The sequence below is a fragment of the Monodon monoceros genome, unplaced genomic scaffold, assembly GCF_005190385.1.
Source record: "Monodon monoceros isolate NGI ecotype Baffin Bay Population unplaced genomic scaffold, NGI_Narwhal_1 Super_Scaffold_18, whole genome shotgun sequence".
Lineage (NCBI taxonomy): Eukaryota > Metazoa > Chordata > Mammalia > Artiodactyla > Monodontidae > Monodon > Monodon monoceros.
In genome coordinates, this window is record NW_021703774.1 from 127714957 (window position 1) to 127737360 (window position 22404).

Consider the following 22404-nt stretch of genomic DNA (forward strand, 5'->3'; position numbering starts at 1 on the left):
TTATTTGAAATAATTCACAGACAGTTTTCTTTTCAAGAAAAGAATGCTACACAGAACATTACCCTTTCAGGGTTATAAATATCAACTTAAAGGTATTGATACATTTGTTTCTCTGACAATAGGCATTCCATTTTATAATATGTATTAGAAGCTACTAATTATACATTATAACTGTGACAGATGAAAGCATGGTCCACTGGAGGAATTTAAAAAGCCAATGCAACTAAGAACAGAATCCAAAAAAGTGGCATGAGATGTGGCTATTAGGTTAGACAGTGGCCAGAGCACACAGGGCCTTGTAGACCATGTTAAGGGTTTTGTTCTTTATCCAAAGAGCAACTGGTTCCAAACAGGAATATCAGAATCAGATTCTGTGGGTCTGTTTGGTTTTTTTGACTCCAACACAGAGAACAGATTGAAAAGGGACAAGAGTAAAGGGTGAAAGTTTACTACTATTGTATAGGATGAGGAGAGAGATGGTAGCTTGGACTAGAGCAGTGGAGATGGAGAGAAATGGACATATGAAGAAACGTCAAGAAATCATTAGGTCTCGGTGAGAAAATGGATGTGAAAGATGAGAAAGAGGAATATGTCAAAGATACACCCAGGTTTCTGGCTTGTGAAATTAAATAGTTGGTGCCAATCACTTAAATAGGGAACATTAAATTAGGGGGACTTCCCTGGTGGCTCAGTGGTTAAGAATCCGCCTGCCAAAGCCAGGGATACGGTTCAATCCCTGGTCCAGGAAGATCCCACATGCCGTGGAGCAACTAAGCCCATGCGCCACAACTACTGAGCCTGCACTCTAGAGCCCACAAGCCACAACTACTGAGCCCATGTGCCACAACTACTGAAGCCCACGCACCTAGAGCCTGTGCTCCACAACAAGAGAAGCCATGGCAATGAGAAGCCTGCACACTGCAATGAACAATAGCCCCCGCTCACCACAACTAGAGAAAGCCCGTGTGCAGCAAAGAAGACCCAACACAGCCAAAACTAAATAAAATTTTTTAAAAAATTATTTTAAAAAATAGGGAACATTAGGAGAAGGGCACGTTAGAGGGAGAAGATCATGAATTGGATTTATGTGGAGTTTGAGATGGCTCTGAGATATAGTAGGGAATCATTCATTTTTATTTAATCACTCGATAAATTATTGCCAGGCACTGTTCTAGGTAGTGCAGATATAGCTTAGGGCAAAGGGAGTAAAATACTTGCTTTCATGATGCTTACGTTCTAGACATTCTAGAGAGGCCAACAAGGCAGTTGGATATATAGCTCTGGAGCTCAAAGGTGAGGTTTGGGTGAGAGCTATTAATTTGAGAATTGTTGATACACAAATGAAGAGTTAGAGCTATAAACATGTTTCTCAAGGATTCTGCCTCATCCATGATGGCACCCCAGCCTTGAGGATGATATTCAAAGCCCTTCATAAAATTACATCTGCCCACTTACTCAGCTTTCTCTCTTGCCACTCCCTCACATGCACTATATACTAAAGCCATTTTTAATATTAATATTAAAGCTTCCTAAACTTGACATGCTAATACCTCCATGCCTTTGCATGTGCTCTTCCCTCCACCTACAATGCCTTCCTGCTCACCCTCACTTTTTGACTGTCTTATTATCATGAGTCCCTACGACCCAGCTTAAGTTTCTCCTCCTCTGGTAAGATTAGTAAAATTTTTACCCTCCTCCCAACCTTAAACTAAGACAGAAGCCCCTCTTCTTAGCTCCTTAGGAGCCTATGTCTTCCTCTATCACAGCACTCATCACACTGTATTGTAATAACTTGCTTCTTACCTGCCTCTTACAACAGACAGTAAACTTTTCAAAGGTCCTTAAGTTCTGCCTGGCACACAATTGTTTCTCAAAATGTTTATTAAATGAATCAGTGAACTGATACATTATGAAAAATAAGCAGTAGTCTTACCTGCTGTAATTAGAATTCTTTAACTGACAACTAGAATAAAGAAAAAAATTTCCTCCCAAAAGTGCATTATTTAACAAAATTTGGAAAAGCAAGAAGGAGAAAAGTTTATAAAATGTGTGATTATATATAGTGCATCCACATGATGGGTTATATATCCATTAAAAATGCTTACAAAGAGTCTGTGAAAATGGGGAAACACTATGCAAAATCTAAAACTTTATGTATCACACAATACTATCTGGGGGCTGAGGGGGAGGTGAAGGAGTAAAAAAAAGTATACCAAATTGCTAACAATAGTTTCCCTGACAAATTGCGTATGGCTACTTTTTTTTTATCACTATTGCTCACCTTTTCCAAATCTTATACAAAGAACACACGTAATTTTTAGAATTTAAAAAGTTTATTTTTAGGGACTTCCCTGGTGGTCCAGTGGTTAAGACTCCGAGCTCCCAATGCAGGGGGCCCTGGTTCTATCCCTGGTCAGGGAACTAGATCCCGCATGCTGCAACTAAGAGCCCACATGACGCAACTAAAGATCCCACATGCCACAACTAAAAAGATCCCGAATGCCACAACGAAGATCCCATGTGCCACAACTAAGATGAAGCACAGCCAAATGAATGAATATTAAAAAACATATATAAAGTTTATTTTTAAAAAGCCACCAACCATGAATCTTCTAAATACAAAATGTTTAAAATAAGAGAATGTAAGGAACTTCCATACTGTTCTCCATGTGGCTGCACCAATTTATATTCCCACCAACAGTGCAGGAGGGTCCATTCTTCTCCACACCCTCTCCAGCGTTTAACGTTTGTAGACCTTTGGACGATGGCCATTCTAACCAGTGCGAGGTGATACCTCGCAGTTTTGATTTGCATTTCTCTAATAATTAGCAATGTCAAACATCTTTTCATGTGCCTTTTGGCTATCTGTATGTCTTCTTTACAGAAATATCTATTTAGGTTTTCTGCCCATTTTTTGATTGGGTTATTTGTTTTTTTTATATTGAGCTGTATGAGCTATTTGTATATTTTAGAGATTAATCCCTTGTCAGTCACATAATTTGCAAATATTTTCTCCCAATCTGTAGGTTGTTTTTTCATTTTGTTTATGGTTTCCTTTGCTGTGCATATACTTTGATTTAATTAGATCCCATTTGTTTCTTTTTGTTTTTATCTCCATTACTCTAGGAGACAAATCCAAAAAGATATTGCGATTTATGTCAAAAAGTGTTCTGCCTATGTTTTGGGGGGTTTTTTTGTTTTGTTTTGTTTTATTTTATTTTTTGGCTGCATTGGGTTTTTGTTGCTGCACGTGGGCTTTCTCTAGTTGTGGCAAGTGGGGGCTACTCTTCCTTGTGGTGCACGGACATCTCATCGTAGTGGCTTCTCTTGTTGCAGAACATGGGCTCTAGGCACACGGGTTTCAGTAGTTGCAGCACGCAGGCCCTAGAGCATGCAGACTTCAGTAGTTGTGGCACGCGGGCTCAGTAGTTGTGCCTTACAGGCCCTAGAGCGCAGGCTTGGTAGTTGTGGCACACGGGTTTAGTTGCTCCACGGCATGTGGGATCTTCCCAGACCTGGAAAGATCAAACCTGTGTCCCCTGCATTGGCAGGTAGATTCTTAACCGCTGTGCCACCAGGGAAGTCCCTCTGCCTGTGTTTTCCTCTAGGAGTTTTATAGCATCCGGTCTTACATTTAGGTCTTTAATCCATTTTGAGTTTATTTTTGTGTGTGGTGTTAGAGAGTGTTCTAATTTCATTCTTTTACATGTAGCTGTCCAGTTTTCCCAGCACCACTTACTGAAGAGACCGGAGGTTCTTTAAAAAACCAAAAATAGAACTACCATATGATTCTGCAATACCACTCCTGGGCATATACAGGGACAAAACTAATTCGAAAGATACATTCACCCTAATGTTCACTGCAGCACTATTTACAATAGCCAAGACATGGAAGCAACCTAAATGTCCATCAACAGATAAATGGATAAAGATGTGATACATATATACAATGGAATATTACTCAGCCATAAAAAAGAATGAAATAATGCCATTTGCAGCAACATAGATGGACCTAGAGATTATCATATGAAGTGAAGCAAGACAAACATCATATGATATCGCTTATATGTGCAATGTAAACAAAAATGATACAAATGAACTTACATAAAGAACAGAAACAGGGCTTCCCTGGTGGTGCAGTGGTTAAGAATCCGCCTGCCAATTCAGGGGACACGGGTTCGAGCCCTGGTCCGGGAAGATCCCACATGCTGCAGAGCAACTAAGCCCGTGCGCCACAACTACTGAGCCTGTGCGCCACAACTACTAAGCCCGTGAGCCACAACTACTGAGCCCACGTGCCACAACTACTGAAGCCTGCGCACCTAGAGCCTGTGCTCTGCAACAAGAGAAGCCACCACAATGAGAAGCCCATGCACTGCAACCAAGAGTAGCCCCCGCTCGCCACAACTAGAGAAAGCCTGCAGGCAGCAACGAACACCCAACACAGCCAAAAATAAATAAATTTATTAAAAAAAAAAAAAGAAAGAACAGAAACAGACCCACAGACAAAGAAAACAAACTTATGGTTACCAAAGAGGAAAGGGGTGGGGGAGGGATAAATTAGGAGTTTGGGATTAACTTATACACACCACTCTGTAAAAAATAACCAACAAGGACCTACTATATAGCACAGAGAACTATACTCAATATTTTGTAATAACCTATAAGAGAAAAGAATCTGAATAAATAGACCTATGTATGTATGTATAACTGAATCACTTTGCTGTAAACTTGAAATAACACAACATTGTAAATCAACTATACTTCAATAAAAATGAATAAATTAAAAAATAAAAATAAGAGAATATACATGCATGTATTTTCTTTCTAAGTCAGAAAGAAAGTAGGCCACAGGGAGGACCTTGGTTCAAAGGGTTCCCAATACCAGCTACCAGGAACACTCTGGACAGCCCTTAGCAACAGTGTGAAAGTAAACATGCCTTTCGAGTGTGCTGGGGGAAAATGAAGACAAAATGAGACATTTTCTATGGGGAAAGTCTGTATATTAAAGACTCCTAAATAAATAAATAAATAACCAAGGTAAGATGCTGTGACAGATACAGAAATTAATGAGACAAATATACTAACCTCAAGGAACTCACAGTGGAATAAATTGTTAAATTATTTTTACTGTTATTTTTACTTCAAACTCCTGCTACTTATAGACTATTTACTCAGAGTAATTTACCCCAAACTTGAAACATTTGAAATGTTTTTGGAACATCTCAACTATTTTATAAGAATTCATTTATTGTCATTGTTATATAGAGTACATGAAAAGAATAAAATTATTATCATAAGGTCAAATTAACTAAGCTGTTATTAGTTTAACAATTCAGTATAGTTACTTTCCATATAACTAAAATTGAATTCTAATCTTCTATAAAGACAGAAACCCACTTTATTTCCATAACAAAAATTTAAATGGCTGTTTCTAAAAATCCTAACTTTTTAGAGCAGAGATGATTTTGAAAGGTGATCCCTCGAACCATATTAGAAAGTACTATAAACTAAAACACTTTAAAAAGGAACCAAAAATTCCTAATGAGGAAAGGATTTTCCTTACTGCATATTAAAACACATTATAAAACTACAGTAATTAAGTTAATACTTAAATTTATTGATCTTATTAGCAAAGGATGACACTGAGTAAAACATAACAGGGAGTACAGAAATAAATCCAAATATATTTGAAAATTTAGTGACTGATACAAGAGATATTTCACATCAGTGAGAAAAGATAGCTGATTTAGTAAATAGTACTGGAATAATAAGCTAGCCAGTTTAAAAATAAAGCTACCTCACACATTATTAATTCTAGACTGATCACAGAATTAAATGCAAATGCAAGCACATAGCATGTTTGCACATACTGCAGGGAAGTACTGATTTAAATATTTTTAACAGTCTTGTAGAAAAGACCTTTCTAAGCATGGTATGCAGTACTAGAAATCAGAAAGGAAAATGTAATCACATAAAAAAGAAAACTTCTGTACAGGAAGAAGAAAAAGAAAGCATTAACAAGGTTGACTTGCAATTCATAAATTAAGAAAAAAATCCAATTCATATTGCATAGACAAAGCTTTAATGTCCATAATATATAAAGAGCTCTTAAAAATCAATCACAAAAAAAGGGGAAAAAAAGACAAGCATTCTGAAAGAAAAGGACCAATAAACATATGAAAATATTTTCAACCTTACTAGATCAAAGTAATGCACATTAAAGGAATTTAATATATTTTTCATATTCACAAGAGATATTGGCAAGCCTGAGGTAACAAGCATTTTACAAAATTATTTCTCAGATAATAAACTCCTTGAGGGCAGAGAATGTGTCTTGTTCACTACTATATCCTCACACCTAGCACACAGGAGTGCTAGCAGACACAAATATCTGTTGATGATACATATTATGACCTATATTTATCACAATAAAGAGATATCCATAAAAAGCTTTAAAAAAAGATATCCAGAGAGCATCAAAATATGTGAGGCAAAACTGTAAGAAGAAATAGATTAATCCACTGTTATAATTGGAGAGTTTAACACCTCTCTATCAGAAATGGACACATTCAGCAGGCAGAAAATCAGTAATGACATAATTGAGCTCAAAAGCAGCATCAATCAACAACTACAGACTATCCCTCCAAGGGGCCTCTGTGGGGGGGGTGGGGGGAGGGAAACAGCTACAGACTAGACAGCTACAGACTACATCACCTAACAACAGCAGATTACACATTCTTCTCAGGTTCACACAGAATATTCACCAAAATAGACCACATTCTGGGCCATAAAACACCCCTTAACAAATTTAAAAGGATCAAAATCATACAATGTTTGCTCTTACCATGGTGGAGTTGAACTGGAAATCAAAAATGAAAAGATAGCCTAAAAATCCCAAAATACTTGGAGCTTAAACAACATACCTCTCATGGGTCAAAGGAGAAATCTCAAATCTCATGGGTCAAAGAAGGGAAATTGAAAAGTATTTTGAATTAAATGAAAATGAAAAAGTAGTATCAAAATTTGTGGGATGCAACAAACGCATGGCTACAGGGAAATTTATAGCACTGAATGCATATATTAGAAAAGAAATATAAAATTAGTAACATAAGCTTCCACCTTAGAAAACCAGAAAAATAAGAGCAAATTAAATCTAAAGTAAGCAGAAAAAAGGAAATAATAAAAATTAGGGCAGAAAAAAAAATCAATAGAGATTGAATGAAACCAATCAATGAAACCAAAAGCTGCATCTTTGAAAAGATCAATAAAACCTATAAGCCTCTAGCCAGGCTAACTAAGAAAAAAGAGAGAAGACGCAAATTACTAATACCAGAAATGAGAGAGAAGGCATCAGCACAGCTCCCATGGAAATTAAAATAACAATAAGAAATATCATGAACAACTCTATGCTCACAAATTTGATAACCCAGGTGAAATGGACCAAATCCTTGAAAGATAGTCTGCCAAAAGTCACACAAGAAGACAATCTGAATAGGGCTGTATCTATTTTTAAAAGTGAATCAATAATTCATAACCTTTAAAACACAAAGCATCAAGCCCAGATGGCGTCACTGAGTTCTACCATACATTTAAGAAAGAAGTTATGTCCATTCTCTACAATTTCTTCCAGAAGATAGAAGCAGAGGGAATACTTCCAAACTCATTCTATGAAGTCAGCATTACCCTAATACCAAAACCAAAGACATTACAAGAAAAGAAAACTACTGACCAGTATTTCTCATCAACATAGCTGCAAAATCCTCAACTAAATATTAGTAAATCAAATTCAGCAATGCATAGAAGATGCATCTGGGTGGCCTCTTTAGTGAAGTAGGAAGACCCTGAGCTCACCTCCTCCCACAGGCATACCAAAATTACAAATATTTACAGAGCAACTATTGATTATAGACCGGAAGACCAACAGAAAAGATCTTCTACAACTAAAGGTATAAAGAAGTAAACATAGAAGACGGATAGGAGGGGCAGAGACTTAGTAAAGACCCATTCCCCAAGGTGGGTGACTCACGAACAAAATGATAATTACAGTTGTAGAGGTTTCTCCCCAAGGAGCAAGGGGGTCCAAGCCCCACACTGGGGTCCCCAGCCCAGGGGTCCTGCACCAGGAAAACAAGCCCCCAAAAAGATTTGTCTTGGAAAACCAGTGGGGCTTACTTTCGGGAGAGGAAGAGGACTGTGCAAAATAGAGACTCCACTCTTAAAGGACGCACTCAAAACCTCACACTCTCTGGGATCCAGAGCAAAAGCAGTAATTTCAAAGGAGTCTGGGTCAGACCTACCTGCTGGTCTTGGCAGAGAGACAGGAGGCAAGTGGAGCTCACCCTGGGGACATAAACACTGGCGGCAGCCATTTTGGGGAGCTTGTTCTACCGCGAGGACCCCAGCGCTGTCAAGTACCATTTTGGACTCCTCCCTCTCGCTTATTATCTCTGGAACCAAGCCCCTCCTACCAGCATGTCACCACCTGTAATGGGATTCCTAAAGCCATGCAACTAGCCAGGCAGAGACACAGGCTCACACACCAGCAGGCCAGCTACCTTAAGACCCCCCTCCCCCGAGCCCACAGCTGCCACAGGACCTGCGCTGTATAGAAGAGGGCCCAGGACCTGGCCCCACATACCAGTGCACCGGCACTAACCTCGGAACTGCCAGGCCTTGCAGCCAGAGAACCCAGGGCCTGGCGCCACCCACCAGTGGGCAGTCACCAGCCCCAGAACTCCCTGGGTCCAGGCCTTACCCACAAGTGTGCCAACACCTCAACTCCAGGACCCCCAGGGCCCTACAACCAAAGACCCTGAGACCCAGCTTCACCCACCAATGAGCAGGCATTAGCCCCAGGACCACCTGGGCCTTGCCCTGCCCCCCACACCAACAGGCTGCTACCAGCTCTATAATCCCCAGGCTCTACAGCCAGAGATTCCAGGATTCAGCTCTACCAACCAGTGGGCTGGCACTAGCCCCAGGACCTCAGACACTAGTGGGTGGGCAACAGCACCAGAATCCCATGGGCTACGGACCCACCCATCAGAGGGCAGACACCAGACCCAGGACCACCATAGCCCCACAGCCTGTCATGTCAGGACACAGCCCACCAACCAGCAGAAAAACACCACCCACAGGACACACTGGGTCCTGGCCCTGCCAACCAGCAAGCCAACACCAGCTCTAGGATACCCTGGGCCCCTCAGCCAGCCTCCCCAGGATCTGGCCCAACACACAAGTGGGTAAAAAATCAGGTTTGGGACACCCCAGACCCTGCAGCCAGCCATGCCAGAAAATGGACCTGACCACCAGCAGGCTGATAATAGATCCAGGACCCCCCAGCCCCACACCAGAACCCAGTTCCCACCCACCAGTGGGACAGCGCTAGCCCCAGGACCCTCTGGGGCTCTGCAGCCAGGTGCCTCATGACCCAGCCCCACCAACCAGTAGCCAACAGCCTCTGCACAAGACAAGGCCTGACAAAGAAACAGACTGGGGACCAGTCACGCCTACCAGACCAACCACAGTAGCCAGCTCACCACAACAGAAGGACCCATGCAGCCCACAAAGGGAGCACCCTTAGACCATATAGCTCCAGTAACTACAGGGGAGTGCACTGCTGGGACGCATAGGATGTCTCCTATACAAGGCCACTTCTCCAAGGCTGGAAACATAACCAACCTACCAAGTATATAAAAATAAAAATAGCAAATTAGACAAAATGAGGAAACAGAGAAGTATTTTGCAAATAAAGTAACAAGATAAAATTTAGAAGAACTAAAGGAAGCAGAGATAAGCAATCTAACCAATAAAGTGGTCAAGGTAATGATCATAAAGATGTTCAAAGAACTCAGAAGAAGACTGGATGAACAGAGAGAGAAGTTAGAAGTTTGTAACAAAGAGTTAGAAAATACAAAGAAGAAAGAACAGAGGTAAATACAGTAACTGAAATAAAAAATACAACAGAAGAAATCAAGAGAAGACTGCATGATATAAGCAATGGATCAGTGAGCTGGAAAACAAAGTAGTGAAAATCACTAAACCTGAATGGAAAAAGAAAAAGTAATAAAAAGAAACAAGGACAGTTTAAGAGACCTCTGCACAATGACTCACATTCACATTACAGGGGTCCCAGAAGAAGAAGAGAGAGAAAAAAAGCAGAGAATGTATGAAAGACATAATAGTTGAATACTCGCCTAAACTGGGAAACGAAACAGACACAGATGTCCAGGTCCAGGAAGCAGAGAGAGTCCCAAATGAGACCAACCCAAAAAAGACTACAACAAGACACATAGTAATTAAATTGGCAAAAATTAAAGATAAAGAGAACATTAAAAACAGCCAAGGAAGAAGCAACAAGCTACAAAGGAACTCCCATTAGGCTATCAGCTGAGTTTTCAGCAGAAACTCAGCAGGCCAAAAGGGAGTGGCATAATACATTTAAAGTAATGAAAGGGGAAAATCCTACAACCAAGAAGACTCTACCCAGCAAGGCTTTCACTCAGATTTGATGGAGAGATCAAGATTCACAGACAAGCAAAAGCCAAAAGAGCTCAGCTCGACCAACCAGCTTTACAGGAATTGTTAAAGGGACTTCTCTAAATGAAAAAGAAAGGCCACAACTAGAAACATAAAAATTACAAAAGGAAAGCCTCACTGGTAAAGGCAAATATACAATAAAGGTAGTAAACCAACCAAGTACAAAGTTAGTAGGAAGGTTAAAAGACAAAAGTAGTAAAACCACCTACATCCACAATAACTAGTTAGGGATATACAAAACAAAAAGATGTAAAATATGATGTCAAAAACAATAAATGTGGTGGGGGGAGAAAAAATGCAGGGTTGTTAAAATGTGTTTGAACTTAAGAAATCAGCAACTTACAACAATCATATAAATATATAGAGATTGCTATATATAAACCTCATGGTAATAACCAAGCAAAAAACTACAATAGATACACAGGAAAAAAAAAAAAAGAAAAAAGGTATCCAAATACAACACTAAAGCTAGTCATCAAATTACAAAGGAAAAGAGCAAAAGAAAAAGAAAGGAACAAAAAGAACTACACAAACAGCCCCAAACAGTTAACAGAATGGCAAAAATTACATAGCTATCAATAATTACTTTAAATGTAAATGGACTAAATACTCCAAACAAGGGCAGAGAGTGGCTGAATGGATACAAAAACAAGACCCATACATACGCAGCCTACATGAAACTCACTTCAGATCTAAAGACACAGACTGAAAGTGAGGGGATGGAAAAAGGTATTCTATGCAAATGGACATGAAAGTCAGGATAGAAACACTTATATCAAACAAAATAGACTTTAACAAAGACTATAACAAGAGACAAAGAAGGAGCTTGCATAATGATCAAGGAATCAGTCCAAGAAGTAGATATAACTGTTGTAAATATATAAGCACACAACATATGAGCACCTAAATACATAAAGCAAATATTAACAGACATGAAGAAACTGACAGTAACACAATAACATCAATAGTACAGAACTTTAACACCCTACTTACATGAACTGAAAATCATCCAGACAGAAAATCAATTTGAAAAAAGGGGTTTAAATGACACATTAGATCAAATGCATTTCAAAGATATATAGAGAACATACCATTCAAAAACAGCCAAATACACATTCTTTACAAATGCACATGGAACTTTCTCCAGAATAAATCAAACGCTAGGCCACAAAACAAGTCTCAGTAAATTTAATAAAATCCAAATTATATCATGAATCCTTTCTGACCAGAATGCTATGAGACTAGAAATCAACTACAAGAACAATACTGCAAAAAAGCACAAACACATGGAAGCTAAGCAATATGCTAGTAAACAACCAATGTTTACTAGCATGATTTTGAGGTCACTGAAAAAAATCAAAAAATACCTGGAGACAAATGGAAACAAAAACACGACAATCCAAAATCTATAGGACAATAAAAACAAAAATAAACAAACGTGACCTAGTGAAACTTAGAAGCTTTTGCATAGCAAAGGAAACCATAAACAAGACGAAAAGACAACCCTCAGAATGGGAGAAAATATTTGCAAACGAAGCAATGGACAAAGGACTAATATCCAAAATATACAAGCAGCTCATGCAGCTCAATATCAAAAAAAACAAACAACCCAATCCAAAAATGGGTAGAAGACCTAAATAGACATTTCTGCAAAGAAGATATACAGATTGCCAACAAACACATGAAAGGATGCTCAACATCACTAATCATTAGAGAAATGCAAATCAAAATCACAATGAGGTATCACCTCACACCAGTCAGAATGGCCATCATCAAAAACTCTACAAACAATAAATGCTGGAGAGGTGTGGAGAAAAGGGAACCCTCTTGCACTGTTGGTGGGAATGTAAACTGATACAGCCACTATGGAGAACAGTATGGAGGTTCCTTAAAAAACTAAAAATAGAACTATCATATAACCCAGCAATCCCACTACTGGGCATATACCCTGAGAAAACCATAACTCAAAAAGTCATGTACCACAATGTTCACTGCAGCACTATTTACAATAACCAGGACATGGAAGAAACCTGTGTCCATTAACAGATGAATGGATAAAGAAGATGTGGCACATATATACAATGGAATATTACTCAGCCATAAAAACAAACGAAATTGAGTTATTTGTAGTGAGGTGGATGGACCTAAAGTCTGTCATACAGAGTGAAGTAAGTCAGAAAGAAAAAAACAAATACCGTATGCTAACACATATATATGGAATCTTAAAAAAAAATGGTTCTGAAGAACCTAGGGGCAGGACAGGAATAAAGACGCAGACATAGAGAATAGACTTAAGGACACGGGAGGGTGAAGGGTAAGCTGGGACAAAGTGAGGGAGTAGCACTGACATATATACACTACCAAGTGTAAAATAGATAGCTAGTGGGAAGCAGCTGCATAGCACAGGGAGATCAGCTTGGTGCTTTGTGTTCACCTAGAGGGGTGGGATAGGGAGGCTGGGAGGGAGACACAAGAGGGAGGGTATATGGGGATATAAGTATACATATAGCTGATTCACTTTGTTATACAGCAGAAACTAGCACAGCAATATAAAGCAATTATACTCCAATAAATATTAAAAAAAAAGTCCATAATGTTAAAAGTGGAAATCTCTAAGAGACGCAATATCATTTTTTTTAACATTAGGAGAAGCTTTATTTAACAAGGTATGATTTATGTTGAGACTATGCTGACATTATGCAATGTCATTTCTACTTTTTCTTTGTACTTGTCTTTATTAAATTGTTTACATTGAGCCTCTTTTAAAATAATAACAGAATTATTCAAAAATAAACCGCTCAAATGAAAAACTTAACACAGGAAATTACAAGTATGTCCAGGTTATGTTAAATTCTAACAAAAACAACTTTAACTGCTCAACTAAGAAATCTACAGAGAAGACATTCTATTACAAAGTTCCTAAACAGCCTATGAGAAAAATAAAAATGCTGAGACAAAGTGCTTTTTTCCTTTTTAAGATAAACAACATTACTCTTGTGTTTCTCAAAGACATCAGATTCAGCTATTTGGTCATTTACAAAACTTAACTTCCTCAATGTAATTCCCCAGAACAGCTTTAGCTGAGTAAAATGACTTGGAGGCTACCCCTTGTTAACTCATAATTTTTTTTTCTCCTAAAAATAAATGTGGTGAGATCTGGAAAGAGGAAAAAGCATAAATTAATACTTGCATCCATTGAGTCTACTAAAATATTTTCTTTAAATGAGTCTCAGGTATGAATAGGGAATATAGTTAATAATTACATAATATCTTTGGATGGTGACATACTGTAACTAATTGTGGTGATCATTTTAAAATGTATAAAAATACCAAATCACTATGTTAATAGGAACTAACATAGTGTTTAGGTCAATTATACTTCAAAAACAAACAAACTCATAGAAAAAGACATCAGATTTCTGGTTACCAGAGGAGAGGATGGCAGAGGGGGAGTTGGATGAAGGTAGTCAAAAGGTACAAACTTCCAGTTATTAAAAAAAAAAAAGTTACAAACTTCCAGTTGTAAGATAAATAAGTACTAGGGATGTAATTAACATGATAAATATAATTAGCACTGCTGTATGTTATATATGAAACTTAAGAGAGTAAATCCTGAGTTCTCTTCACAAGAAAAAAAATTTTTTTTCTATTTCTTTAATTTTGTATCTATATGAGATGACAGATGATCACTCAACTTATTGTGATAATCATTTCATGATGTATGTAAGTCAAATCATTATGCTGTACATCTTAAACTTATACAGTGCTGTGTGTCAATTATATCTCAATAAAGCTGGAAGAAAATGTATATAATAATTTAAAAAATCAATGAAGAAAAAAATTTTTTCTTTTTGTTTGCCAGGGAAAGGCAAGACAAACAGTACTTTTAGTTTAACTATAAAAGAAAAAAAACATACAAATGAAGAAACCACAATTCTAAACTATCCTCACCTACAAATTCCCTTTCCAAAAGCTTTCCTGATTTTAAAAAAAAAATTAAAAATGAATTAAAATTCACTAGTCTATCAATTATAAAGTGAAGAGGTGATATACCCATTATCCAGTCAGTATATTTCAATCTCCTGTGATACCTAAAATACATGGTTTGACTGCTCCAGGAAAAAAAAAAATGATATGTCAAAACTCTTGGTTATTTTATGTAGTGTTGTCAGAGCCTCAGTCTAAAATACCATCCAAATAACATTCTCCACAATTTCCAAATACTTTTTAGAAGGGATTTATGGTTTATTTCTTAAAACTTCAGAGAAATTGGTAACACTTTTTTCAAGTAGACATTCTTCACTAACGCATACTACAACAAATTTTATCATCCACCATTTCCATATTTCTGTTTGCTGTTTACATTCTAATGATGCCAGTTTTAATTTAAAAATAATAGCATTAAAGAGGAGAAAACTCTTTACCTCAGTAAACATAGATAAAGCCACTAGATGAGGTTCATTCCTCAACTTTATTGTTAATAATTTGAAGTGCAGAGTGAAGACTAAACAGAGCTGTTTTGGAAGACAGAACTACAACATTTGATATGAAAATCATCGGTTGAGACCCAAATGTCATTTCTAGAGAGTCACTTTTCTAACCACAACCACACATTAAGATAGTCTATAAATTATAAATTGATAAATGTAAAAGGTACTAAACTCGATGTCCCTGAAGAGCAGATAAGGATAATCAGCCTCCCTCATATGGAAATAAATAGAATATTTTATCCACTGAGGATTTAAAGCCAGTAAAAACTGACAGAACTTTAGGGGACTGATTCTACAGAATATATCTCAGTCACGCAGCACAACCAATAAAAACACTGCAGGATTCCAGGATTTGTGTATGGTTGGGCATCTTCCCCAAATGGTATTCTGCAGCTAAAGAAATATAGATATTGATTTCGAATTTTTGATGTGCTTTTAACTATCCCATCAAATAAATTGACCTGTGAGGAAGTTTTTCATCTACTGTAACCTTTTCTACCTGCTTGCATTTTTAGTAACAAATATCAATCCCGGGCTTCCCTGGTGGTGCAGTGGTTGAGAGTCCGCCTCCCGGTGCAGGGGACACGGGTTCGTGCCCTGGTCCGGGAGGATCCCATGTGCCGCGGAGGGGCTGGGCCCGTGAGCCATGGCCGCTGAGCCTGCGCGTCCGGAGCCTGTGCTCCGGAGAGGCCACAGCGGTGAGAGGCCCGCATACCGCAAAAAAATGATAATAATAATAAAAAATAAAATGCTATAATAATTAAGAGAAATATTTTTCCACTTCCAATGAGAACATTCACACATGAAAAAAAAATCACAGGGTAACACACAGTCATAACTGACATTCTTCAAATACAAGGAACAAGGACATACAAATAACATAAATCTTTCTATTCTGGGTGTCAATACAGGAAAACACTAGCCATATTTTTTAGGAATGAGTTAAAGTACCCTGAACAATTATGTCTATTGTTAAAGATTAATGCTTGAATTGTATCATCAGTCAAAAGAAGAGCACTGTTTAAAATGTTCACAAACATAATTGTTTTGGCTTACAAATGGAATTGTTTGATGACATTTTTCTCATCATTTCTAATTTTAAACAGTAAAAAATTATATCAATTTGAAAAAAGAGCTACAAATTTAAAGCCTTATAAAGATAAAAACTGCATATTCTCTATCTGATATAACTATCCTAGAGCTCCCTATTACTATATATTATGATAAAGTTTTAAATTATTATGTCTACTTTAGTAGTTTTACAGATAACCGATTTTACAGAAAGAGTCTATTAAAAAGTAGTTTAGTAGGAACTTAACTATATTTTAAATTGATAACATAATCACAGAAGAAATAATTCAAATACCTCTGAACACCTGCTTTCTTTGACTATATATCTTTAGTGGGATATATTATAAGGACATAAAGAGGCAAAGAAATCTTTACTTGGTAAATCTGTTGCAGGAGGGAGTATCAGTATAGCAATTCCAAAACTATCATGTGTGTGTAGGGCAGATTAAATGAGTAAATATATTGATATGGTTGAGAATCAGAATTCTCCCTGTAGGAAAAGGGAGATACAAATATGAACTGAGGAAAGGTAAAGTTGAACTCTGTGATTCTGAACTTGAATTGAAGGTATCCTATAAAATCATGATTTCTTATAAAAAATGTGTGTGTATGTGTGTAACCATTTAAAGGGCCTAGAAGCAACAACAGTAGTAGTAGTGAGTATATTCAATGCCCAAATTTTGGTTTCTAAGTACCATTTTCCACTAAAATGAACGAGGGCTCCACTGTTAAATAGTTGATTCCAAGTAGAATATACAAGGTGAGCCTGGAACACCTTATTGTACAAAGAAGTAAGAAGGTGCCCAAATACCAATGTGGACATATGCAAAGGCCACAGGAACTAGTTTGAAGGGACTAAACAAATTTGAGATAATTCAGTCATCAAAAAGAATAATGGTAACAGATCATCACATCGGATACATTTTTTAAAAAGGAATCCTTGGGTACATAGAGGTACTAAAATAAAAGGAGAGGGACTTCCTTGGTGTTCCAGTGGTTAAGAATCCACCTTCCAGTGCAGGGGACGAGGGTTCAATCCCTGGTCAGGGAACTAAGATCCCATAGGCCGCCAGGAAGCTAAGCCCGTGCGCTCTGGAGCCCACGCGCCACAACTAGAGAGAAGCGCACACGCCTCAACAAAGAGCCCACGCACCACAACTAAGACCCAATGCAGCCAAATAAATAAATAAATAAATAAATATTTTTTTTTTTGTATCTTCCTTTAAAATAAAAAGTGAGAGGAGGAATATCTCTTCTTTAAAGAAAATAGCCAGCAAACATATGTAGAAGGATTGAGAGAACTGGAAAACCATTATTTGGCAACAACCAATGCAATGATTTATTCAGGCAAGGTTTATCAATGGCTACTAAAACCACCGTATAGAAAAAAAATTGTTGGAAAACAGAATAGCTAATGATAAAGTATCACCTCCACAGATTAATTGTTAAGTATAAAAGGGAAAAGACACCTTTAAAATGTAGGAATCTGGTTAACCTAAGTGATCAACCTTAACATCACCAATAAATGGACAAATTATCATTACATTACTCTTGATGTGATCAAATGGAAAGTTTACAATAACTACCATGTAACAGTCTTGAAAAAAAAAACTATTTAGCCTGAAACTGTGAAGAAACAATCAAATTCATTTTGTGAGGCATTTTACAAAACAATTGGCCTAGACTTTTCAAAAACGTCAATGTCTTGAAACACTAAAAAAAAAAAAAAGGAAGGGGCTTCCCTGGTGGCGCAGTGGTTGGGAGTCCGCCTGCCGATTCAGGGGACGCGGGTTCGTGCCCCGGTCCGGGAAGATCCCACATACCGCGGAGCGGCTGGGCCCGTGAGCCATGGTCGCTGAGCCTGCGTGTCCGGAGCCTGTGCTCCGCAACGGGAGAGGCCACAACAGTGAGAGGCCCGCGTACCACAAAAAAAAAAAAAAAAAAAAAAAAAGGAAGGAAGATAGGAGGAAAAAGAGAAGGTGAGGATTGTTCTAGATAAAAGAAAACAGAGAGATATGACAACCAAATACAATTCAATGAAATCTCTTACTCAATTCAGTGTTATTTTCCTAAAAAGCTATAAGAGGCATTGCTGGAACATCCGGGTAAATTTGAATTTTTTCATATGGCCTATACATTAGATAATATTATCATATCAAAATTAAATTATTTGGGTATGCTAATGGCATTATGGTTATGTAGAAGGATGTCCTAGTTCCTAGGCGATGCATGATGAAGTATTTAGAAGTATCATGATGTTTCCACCTTACTTTCAAATGCTTCAGCAAGGAAAAAAAAAGTGTACATTTGTGTGTGTGTGTGTGTGTGTGTGTGTGTGTGTGTTAGAGAAAAAGCAAAAAAGCAAAAGAAGCATAATGTTAACAACTAGTGAGTCTAGGTAAAGGATATAGAGGTATTTGTTGTACTACTCTTTAAACTTTTTTTGTATAGGTTTGAAACTTTCAAAAGCAAAAAAGTTGGGGAAAAAAGTAGGATGGAAATTAAATCGACTTTAGAGCAGCTGATCAGACTTTATAACGTTTAACTACTTCTTCACCCTATCCATAAGACCTAAAAGCCAGTACAAAGTTCAGACAGGTTGGACTAAAAATGAAAGTAATAATCCTAACAAATAATAAGTAATTATAAGCCAATCCATCATTAACTTCCAATTATAGCTGTAGACTAACCATAATCTCTGATGAGAATTCTGTGAAAGATGACATGTGCTGACTCACCTAGCACAACTGTGAATAAACAAAAGCTGTCTTGTATAACATTTTCTCCAAATCCAAATATGACTACCAAACGATTTTTTCCCCAATCAAGATCTATTAGTTAAAAGGAACTCTAAATTAAAATGTTGTTACAGAAGTACAGATGATCCCAGACACCACATCACTATAATAATAATAATGATAACAATAATAATAAACAAACTCTGTACCAGGAATTTTGTAAACCTATGCACACATACCATCTCACTTAATCCTCACAACAACTCTATAAGGCAGGTACTATTATTATCCTCATTTTATAGATTTAAAAAATAACAAAGGCTGAATAACTTTTGCAAGATCATACTGCTACTAAATAGCAAAACACACCTTGAATCCAGGCAATTTGACTCCAAGCCCAAGATTTTTGCTCTGTACCCTCTACTGCTTTACTATGAAACGTAAAATTTAAATAATAACTGACTGTATTAATTCAATATCTACCAAAAACTACACAATGGAGTTATTTCAAAGAAAATCATAAGCATGTCTTTTTTCCCTAATACACATACTTATATTTACACATACACCAACTGAATGAAGTTAGAATTTAACCAGATGCCCAATTTACTGCCAAATCCCAAGTGCAAATAAAAATGATATAGAGCTGTATTACTCAGTTACCTATTCATATATATGGTTGAATATGTTACATATAAATTCAAAACAAATACCAACATATTTCCAAAAGCCTTCATCTAGAACCTTATCCCTGCCCACTCAAGGGAAAAAGTACTGAAAAAACTTTTTTCAGGTACAGCATTCCTCAAACATACTTAACTTAAACAACGACATAACAGGAAAAAAAGAATAATTAAGACATAAACCTTGAACACTGATGCCACGGTGAAAAAATATTAAGAAACAAAGCATGTCCCCCCAAACCCAGTCATCTTGCAATGTTCTCTACCTCAATGAACTGTACCACAATCCATCCAGCTACATAAGCCAAAATGGTAGTGGTGGCTGATGGCACCTTTCTCTCCCTCATTCCTCATATCCAATTCATCACCCAGTTCTACCTCCTAAACATCTCTAAAACCCATCCACTTTTACCTGTCTTTACCACCACCTTGTCTAAGATATTACCATCTCTCATCTGGCCTCTCCTCATCCACACTCTTATCTCCTCTGTAAACAGTTTTTCTTCTGTATAACATCAAGTCCTTTTTCATAGAATTTACAATAGTTGCAACTTTACATTTCTTTGATGGAATATTTGATTTATGTCTGCCTCCCCTCATAAGTTCTATGAGGTAGAGACTGCATTTACTCATCACTATATCACTGTGGCCTAGAAGCGTGCCTAGTAAATAAATAAATGCTAAATGATTGAATGCATGTCAAAGATGACAAACATTTATAAACAGTCCAAAAAAATTAAGTAGTTACAAGACTCATGAACCATCATAAGGAGTACCTTATTTCATCATTTCTAGATCACACATTATTTTACATTTTAAACTCTGAAACTGAATACACCTTACAGTTGACAATCTTTTTATGTTTAATGGGCAATATTTTTTTTCTTTCACAGCAGTTCATAAAATAATGGTGCACCTTGGAATAAAATAAACAAACAAATAAAAAATCCTCATCACAGGTAAATCTACAATACACCTGACCCACTCAGTTCAAACCTGGTAGTCTAGCCTCCCTTCTCCTTTGGCCACCACGCCACTCCCAACATTCAATAATTAACAGTGCTTACTGGTTCTTTCACCAACAGTTATCCAATTAATTCTTTTCTTTAAATCCCACAATAATAACACTAGATCTATCTAATTCCTCATTGCCTGGTATCTGAGCTCTTGCCACAGCTTCATTCATTTAAACATTTGTTTCAAATTCAGCCAACAGTGCCCACCTATATGCAAAGAAATGAAGATACAAAGCAATCCAGTTAACTGTCCCTCCCACTAATCTCTCTCTCCTACAATTTAGAATTTTGCTCATTTTATGCCTCAAACTGGAATTACTTTCCTCCCAATTTCTACCTACCAAATTTATACTCACTATTTTAGTTCTAGATCAAATCTCATCTTCTTCATGAAATATTCCCTGGTTAATCTCTCTTTTCAACCTTAACATTCTAAAACACATAAAACCAAACGCATACTGCCTATATTTTGTTTCTTGCAAGGCAAGGTTTACATGTCAAACATTCTAATAGAATGTAAGCTCCCTAAGAGCAGAGACTTTTGTCTCTTGTTCACTGTTCTATTCCCAGCACCTAGAAGAGTATCTGGTACGTAATAGCTGCTTAGCAAGTATTTATTGAATTAATGCTCTTTATATATTTCAGAGTAGTGAACAAATCTTTGCAACTGTAGTAAGTGGGAAGAGTCAAAAGGAGCTGGACTAAATTACTTGAATTCTTTGAGCTTCAGTTTCTTCATCTGCTAAATGTAAATAATACTCAATAGCTCAATGAGTTGGTATAATGATTTAATGCAATAATGCTTTAAAGCAGCGGTCCCCAAACTTTTTGACACCAGGAACCAGTTTCGTGGGGAGGGGAATATGGTTCAGGTGGTAATGCAAGTGATGGGAAGCCGCAGATGAAGCTTCACTGGCCCACCACTCACCTCCTACTGGGCAGCCCTGTTCCTAACAGGCCGCAGACCAGTACCAGTCCGTGGCCCGGGGGGTGGGGACCCTTGCTTTAAAGCATCTGGTACAGAGCTGAGGGCAAGAGGATGTTCTCAATAAATGTTTTGATGATATTGTGGCAAAAGTTAAATAGTAAGAAGCATTTAATAAATGCCTACTAAATGAATAAAATCTCAGGAAAAATATAAAAAATTTGAGTAATGTCTAGCCTATCATTTATCCAATAAAGAATTTCATGAGTGAATTAATTCTGAAATATTATACATTTAGCCCCACTCTTAAACGTGGCTAAAACCATTTCTGACTAATTAGGAATAACCTCATTTAGACTGGGTACATGTATTAATATTTATATTTTATTGACATAGAGATTATCTTTGACTCCTAAAGAAGAACAATAATTTTGCTATTAGAATAGTAAAATACTCATAATAGAAGAAAGCTGCAAAGTTATTTAACTTACATGGCCCCAAGAAAGACAAGAAGTACAAAAATTTCTGTCTACAAAACATTACTGAATAGTAAACAATGCTGTTTTACCAGATCTATCAAATTATGCAGAAGGGGCTTCCCTGGTGGCGCAGTGGTTAAGAATCCGCCTGCCAATGCAAGGAACACGGGTTCGAGCCCTGGTCCGGGAAGATCCCACATGCCGCAGAGCAAATAAGCCCATGCGCCACAACTACTGAGCCTGTGCTCTAGAGCCCGCGAGCCACAACTACTGAAGCCCGCGTGCCTAGAGCCCGTGCTCTGCAACAAGAAGCCACCACAATGAAAAGCCCGCGCACCGCAACAACGAGTAGCCCCCGCTCACCACAACTAGAGAAAGCCGGCGCACAGAAACGAACACCCAACGCAGCCAAAACTAAATAAATAAAATAAATTAAATATATATAGAGAGAGAGAAATAT

General features: G+C 37.5%; 1 protein-coding gene across 2 annotated transcripts in view; it reads right to left on the minus strand.

Annotated features, from left to right (window-relative positions):
• ATG4C (autophagy related 4C cysteine peptidase) overlaps window positions 1-22404 on the minus strand; it is an 89422-nt gene that overhangs the window by 65610 nt on the left and 1408 nt on the right. The window contains exon 1 of one of the 2 annotated variants that reach the window (XM_029230130.1): window positions 8301-8332. The exons of the other annotated variant lie outside the window; for it this stretch is intronic. The gene's annotated coding sequence lies outside the window, so the exon portion shown is untranslated. Of the gene's footprint in view, window positions 1-8300; window positions 8333-22404 lie in introns of those variants that run through there. 2 annotated transcript variants of the gene reach the window in all.